Below are 5,916 nucleotides of genomic sequence, written 5' to 3'. Positions count from 1 at the left end.
TTCTGTCTTCATGGAGGAGTCGGCTGTGGCGTACTTGTCTGCTATGATCAGCAGCTCGTCGAGGGTTTCCGGCTCGTCGCAGAGGAGCCTGTGCTTGAGGAGGGTGCCTTCTCGGCACCCGGCGGTGAAGTACTCGATAGCCTGCACCTTGTGCACGCCCTCGCAGGAGTTCCGAAGCTCGCCCAAGCGCGTGAGGTAGTCGCGTGTTGACTCGTCAGGGCCTTGCACGCACAAGGAAAGCTGGCACGAATTGGGAGGTCGCTTGTACGTGCTCGTGAAGTTGCGGATGAAGGCCTCAGTGAAGTCGACCCAGCTGTTGATGCTACGGGGCTTCAGGTTGTTCAACCATGTCCGGGCCGTGCCCTGGAGCATGAGTGGAACATACTTCACAGCAACTCGCTTGTTGCCGTTCGCTATGTTGACGGTTGTGGAGTAGTCAACTAGCCAGTCTTCCGGCTTCACAGAGCCGGTATACTTGGGTGTGTCTCGGGGGAGCGTGAACCCTTTGGGAAAAGGCTCATCTCGGATGCGGGGCCCGAAGCAAGGCGGACCCAACTCATCTTCTTCTTCCAGCGCCAGGGATCGGTGGAGTCGGTCGATCCGGTGGCGGGCGTCGTTTTCTCCGACTCCCTCTCGGCGGCCAAGGTGGCCACCGAGAGCCGGATGCTCAACAGGCGGTGGGGAAACTCGCCGCTCTCTTCTTGGTGGGGGAGGCAGATAGTCGCCCTGCCGCTCCACTGCTCTCGGACGGCCGTCTTGGCCGCGCTCGATGGTGATGCGAGTCCGACTGTGACTGACAGCCAGCTCTTTGTCTTTTCTTCCGCGGACTCCACTAGTCGGCGTCCGAGACGTCGCGCCTTGATATCGGCGGGGAGGCAAGTCATCGTCTGGCTGTCGCGGCGCCTCCGTGCGGCCGCCGGCTGCATTCTGCGCGAGCACCATGTCGAGGAGCTGCTGGACTCGCTCCGTCATCATGCGACGCTCTTCGCCTTCAAAGTTCTTCAGCTCGTCAGTCGCCGCCTGGGCGGCGCAGATATTCTCCGCAGGCGTGGCGTACACAGGGCGATTGGCCCCGAATAGGTTGGCGATGGTCGCGCCGTGTTATCGGACCGCGCCTAGGCGGCTAGGCCCAGTCGGAGCCGGCGAGCCGCCCACAGCGCGATCCATCTCACGCTGGTAGGCTTCTGACAAGCGCCTCATGCTTGCCAGCTTTTTGGCGCCTTCGATGATCTGAAGGCGGCGTGTCTCCAGCGTCTCGGCGTCTGTGTCTTCCGGGATAGGCGCATTCAGGTCTTGCAGAGTCGCGTCGAGTGGGTCGTGAGCTCCCTCGCCGGAACGCTCATCATGACTGATGACGAGCACCTCCGTGACGGTGCTTCCACCGCTCTCCTCGTGAGGGAGTGGCTCGTCGTAGACCACCACGTTGGTGGGGAAAGCATCAAGAGACGCGGCGTCGGAGTCGACCAGCATCGGGTCGGTGGAGCCTACGGACTCCAAGTCCACGGCAGGCTCGCCGGTGACGTGGAGTTGGTCGAGGAGGCCCGCGAGGAGGTTCTCGGGGCCGCCCGTGCCTGCATCGGATGCAGGCTCGTCGGAGAGGCGAACCTTGCCGACAAGTTCGGCGAGGCAGCTAGCTGCGCAGGCGGCCTCAGCGCTGCGCAGCGCGTTGATGCAGACTCCGTCTGGTGAGCCTGGCTGGCTGCGCTCGCCAGGGAGGAAAAGGGTTCCCGTCCAGAACAGATCTCCGGACGACGGTGCACCTTGCCCCATGGTGGGCGCCAAATGTCGGGGGTTGGGTGCGACATATGCCAAAGGATGGCTTATCATGGTGGGGGCGAGTAGAACGTCACCGGTGCCTGGAAACGGGATGAGGCGAAGACATGCAGGCCGGCGGATCTTACCCAGCTTCGGGGCTCTCCGTGGAGATAACACCCCTACTGCTGCTCTGCGGGGTCTCCGCATGATCACTAAGGCAAAGTGAGTACAAGGTTGCTCCTTGAGCTATTTCTGGAGGGAGGAGAAGGCAAGGCTAGTTCTCTCCTTCCTATACGGTCTGTCTAGTGCTAATGGATTCCAACCCTTTGCATGGGTGCCCTGGCGGGTTTATATAGGCCTACCCCCCAGGGGTACAATGGTAAAACCAGCTGGGTGCGGGTCCCAGCCGTCTGTCTCTCAGGCCGCCGTCTTCTCCGCTGACTCCTGGGGCCCGTCGACTGGCGGGTCCCGTCGGCTGGCCGGGTACGAGGGCGTCAGCCCTTGTCCGCCGCGGGCGGGACTTGCCGGCTGCAGATTACTGTAGCCGTGCTTCTAATGACGCTAGCTTGGTCATGGGGTCATGGCAACAGTGCCGCCGCCTGACGGGCGACCACTGTGGCCATTCGCCTGTCGTGTCTGGTTAATGGCGTGTGGGGCCCGTGGGAGGGGCCGGCCGACTCCCAACGGGTCCGACTCTTGGCGCTCTCGCCGTCTTCGGTACTCCCGCTGACTGGTAGGCCCTGCCGTCTCCGAGCCGTACAGACAGACCGTCGTGGGCACAGGGTTCCGCCCCCAGGAGCTGATGTCAGGGCCGGCATGGCAACAGTGCCGCGCCGGACGGAGATCTCCGTTGGTACGGCGCACTGTGGTCATGCCTGCCCTTAAATAACAGGGTGGTTGGAGTTGCAGGCCGACTCCCCATAGTCGGCCTCTTCGGAGTCGCCTCTGGGACTCGGCTTATCTTGGAGTCGCCTTCTGGGACTCGGCTCGTCTTGGAGTCGCCGCTAGGACTCGGCTCGTCTTGGAGTCGCCGCTGGGACTCGGCTCGTCTTGGAGTCGCCGCTGGGACTTGAGGGGCGCAGCCTGCCCCGATGTCTTGAAAGGTTCTGGGACTCGGGTTAACCTACCCGTGGCCCATTACTCCGACACCGCCGATGCAAGTGCACGGAACGATGCATCTCGCCTGTGCCGCCCGTGCCTCTTTGGATGCTCTGCCCGCCGTTTTTGAATTAATGCCCGCAATTACTTATGCCAGTACGAACGAAGAAGAGAAAACGATCGAGAAGGCACCGTGTACACATTGACCACGGCTACAACGCGGCTATAAAAGGGCACCATTTCCTCATCCCTCTCACACTCATCTCTCAAGCCTCCTCTGCTTCTTCTTTTCGAGCCAAATCCACCACTCGAGCCACCATGCAGTTCAACGGCCCTACCTAGCGTCACCCTCGCACTGTGCCGGAGAGGGAGTACCCGGCCGGAGTCATCGTCGAGAATAGCCTGAGGGTGTGGGCCATCTCAAGGTGGAGGGGCCCTAGAGAGTTGGCTCGCTTCTTCCTCCAAGCCAGCTACCGCCACCTCCCTCCGGGCACTCCGCCCATGTTCCACCTCCACGAGCAGTACGATGGCAACGCCAATGGCCTCGTCATCGGCCTCTACGTCACCTTCACCAAACCCTACGACGCTCACCACCTCCTCGGCGAGGTGTTCTGGTGTGGATGCGAGTTTATCGCGTTCACGACCTACAACATCTTCACCAAGTTCCACCACATCTTCCCTCACCCCAACGGCATGCACACCCTCCCCTACCAGATGCCGGAGAACGACGAGTGAGGGGCGCCGGCTAAGGAGGAGGGGCCAAGGAGTTGTTCGAGTGCGAGTCTTTCTATCTATCTAGCTTGTGTTTGTGTTGGTTCGGGCGTGTGTGCCCGTGTCTTCTATCTATCTAGTTTTAATTATTTTCCTTTCATGTTTTATGAACTATATGTTGTAAGGGGATGCCCCTCTATATGTTCTATCTATCTATGCTACTAGGGTACCCAATGCCCCTCTATCGTGCTATCTATTAATGTTTTTTCGGGCTATCGTGCTATCTATTAATTTTTTTTGATTTGTGCTATGGTGTTTTCAAAGTTTCTCCATTGCATTTTATTTATGTGGCCATGTGAACTAAAAAATGCACTAAAACATGATCCAATCATATAAGTTGTTGTTAACACGTGTCTAGTTAATTATGTTTCTTTTATGTTTTATGCACTATATGTTGTAAGGGGATGCCCCTCTATGTTGTAAGGAGATGCTACTAGGGGCACACTAGATGTCTTCTTTTTTCAGAGGGACACAACCTTTTTCGGTTGAAACACACGAGTAAAAACTTTGAAAACACCATAGCACAAATCAAACGTGCTTGGTTGAAATAAACTAGAACCAAACAATTGCAACTTTTTTGGTTCACAAAGATTGCAAGTTAGACTACTAACTAGAACCAACCTTTTGTTTTAGCCGAAACAACACGGGACCCTACCATCGGACACGATAGCTTATGCATAAAAATAGCTCAAATAATTATCAGATGAGTTATCTAAAAAAAGTTGAAGGCAGGAAACTTAAAATTTGTGAAATAACCTAAATCCGAAAAGATATATCGATGTCAATGACCGTGTGCACTTTTTTTTTGCACTAGCTACACTTCTTTTATCAATGGGCCTGGATATGTTCTATTCGGCCCTGCCTAACTTCTATATGGGCCTGGCCTTTTCGGGCAACTGTGGATGAACCTTTTTTTTCCTTTTCTCCCTCTACCACTGAAATTCAAACTGATGACGAACCGAAGAACTGAAAAAACGAAACAGAGTGGAGAAGACCTGCCGAATTCGTACAGCGCAACACTTTTATTCAAATGTACATATCATTACGATTACAAATGATGCCCAATCTATTCACTTACGACTAATTATCATCACATAAACAAATGCGAGAGCAATTACACAAACATAACAAAGTCCGGCCATCAGCCCCATCAAATTGCCCTGCTTCTGCAATTCGATGAGTTTCTTCATCTGCTTGTTCAGCTTCTTCAGCTCTGCCGTCACTCCTACATCCCCCACAGTAGCACCAATGGAATGGGTGCCCCCAATGGAATTGCCACATCCAGGGGCCCCAGATCCAGACGCGCCCGATCCAAACTTGCCCAACTTCTCCGCCTCCAACGGTAAATCGAGCTCCCCTGATGCACCCTCCAGTTGAATCCGCTCTATGTACTCATCGAGCCACTCAAAGTGGGTGCATTGCTTCAATTTCTGAAATCGGAAAGATGAACCCTAAATCCCAAATCCGATGAAAAATGGGCAAATATGAAATTGGGAGACAAAAAACAAAATTGGCATATTGAGAAGTAAAATCTCACCTTTCCCTGCTCTGGTTTGCTCTCGCATTTCACGAATTCCCGCCCAAGGTTGCCATTCTTGTCGGTCGTTGTGACTAGCCGCTTCAGGGGTGCGATACGTGGGCATGCAGGGCACCTTGTCATGGGCACTGCGCCATAGCGCGGCCATGAGCGGCGGGAGGCTGAAGCGGAGCTCGACATTGCTAGGTCGCGGCCCGGAACGGCGTTGCTGCGCGTCGTCGCCGAAGAAGAAGAAGAACAACGGTCGGGGAGGGGGGGAGGATGGGCTCGGGTGCTGCACGGCTCGGGGCACGGCTCGGTGTCCTCTTGTACCAATGCTGACCTGGATAAGTTAGTGGGTCCCACGCCGTGGGTCCCGCTCACCTGACCAATGCTGAGTTGGATAAGTTAGTGGGTCCCACGCTGTGGGTCCCGCTCACCTGATTCGAGTTTTAAACATGTATCTTTGGATTAGGCAGCAGTGTCGCATGGGAGCTATTTTTTCCAACGCTGATGTTGCATGAGAGCTATTACAACCAACGACGTCGCATGAGAGACAATTCACACCAACGACGTCGCATAGGAACTATTTGCCCCAAAAGGTATACTCAAGTCCAAACAATCCAATGCACATATAATTATCCGAAGCAATACAATACAACGACACTTCGTTCAGAAGAGATACAAAACACACTAGCTGAGATGACACAGCTGCAGCTTACACAAATTAAGCTCATCGATCAGAATTACAGATAACTATAACTGAAGTAATTAAG

The sequence above is a fragment of the Triticum dicoccoides genome, chromosome 2B, assembly GCF_002162155.2.
Source record: "Triticum dicoccoides isolate Atlit2015 ecotype Zavitan chromosome 2B, WEW_v2.0, whole genome shotgun sequence".
Taxonomy (NCBI): Eukaryota; Viridiplantae; Streptophyta; class Magnoliopsida; order Poales; family Poaceae; genus Triticum; species Triticum dicoccoides.
This window is presented reverse-complemented; position numbering follows the sequence as displayed.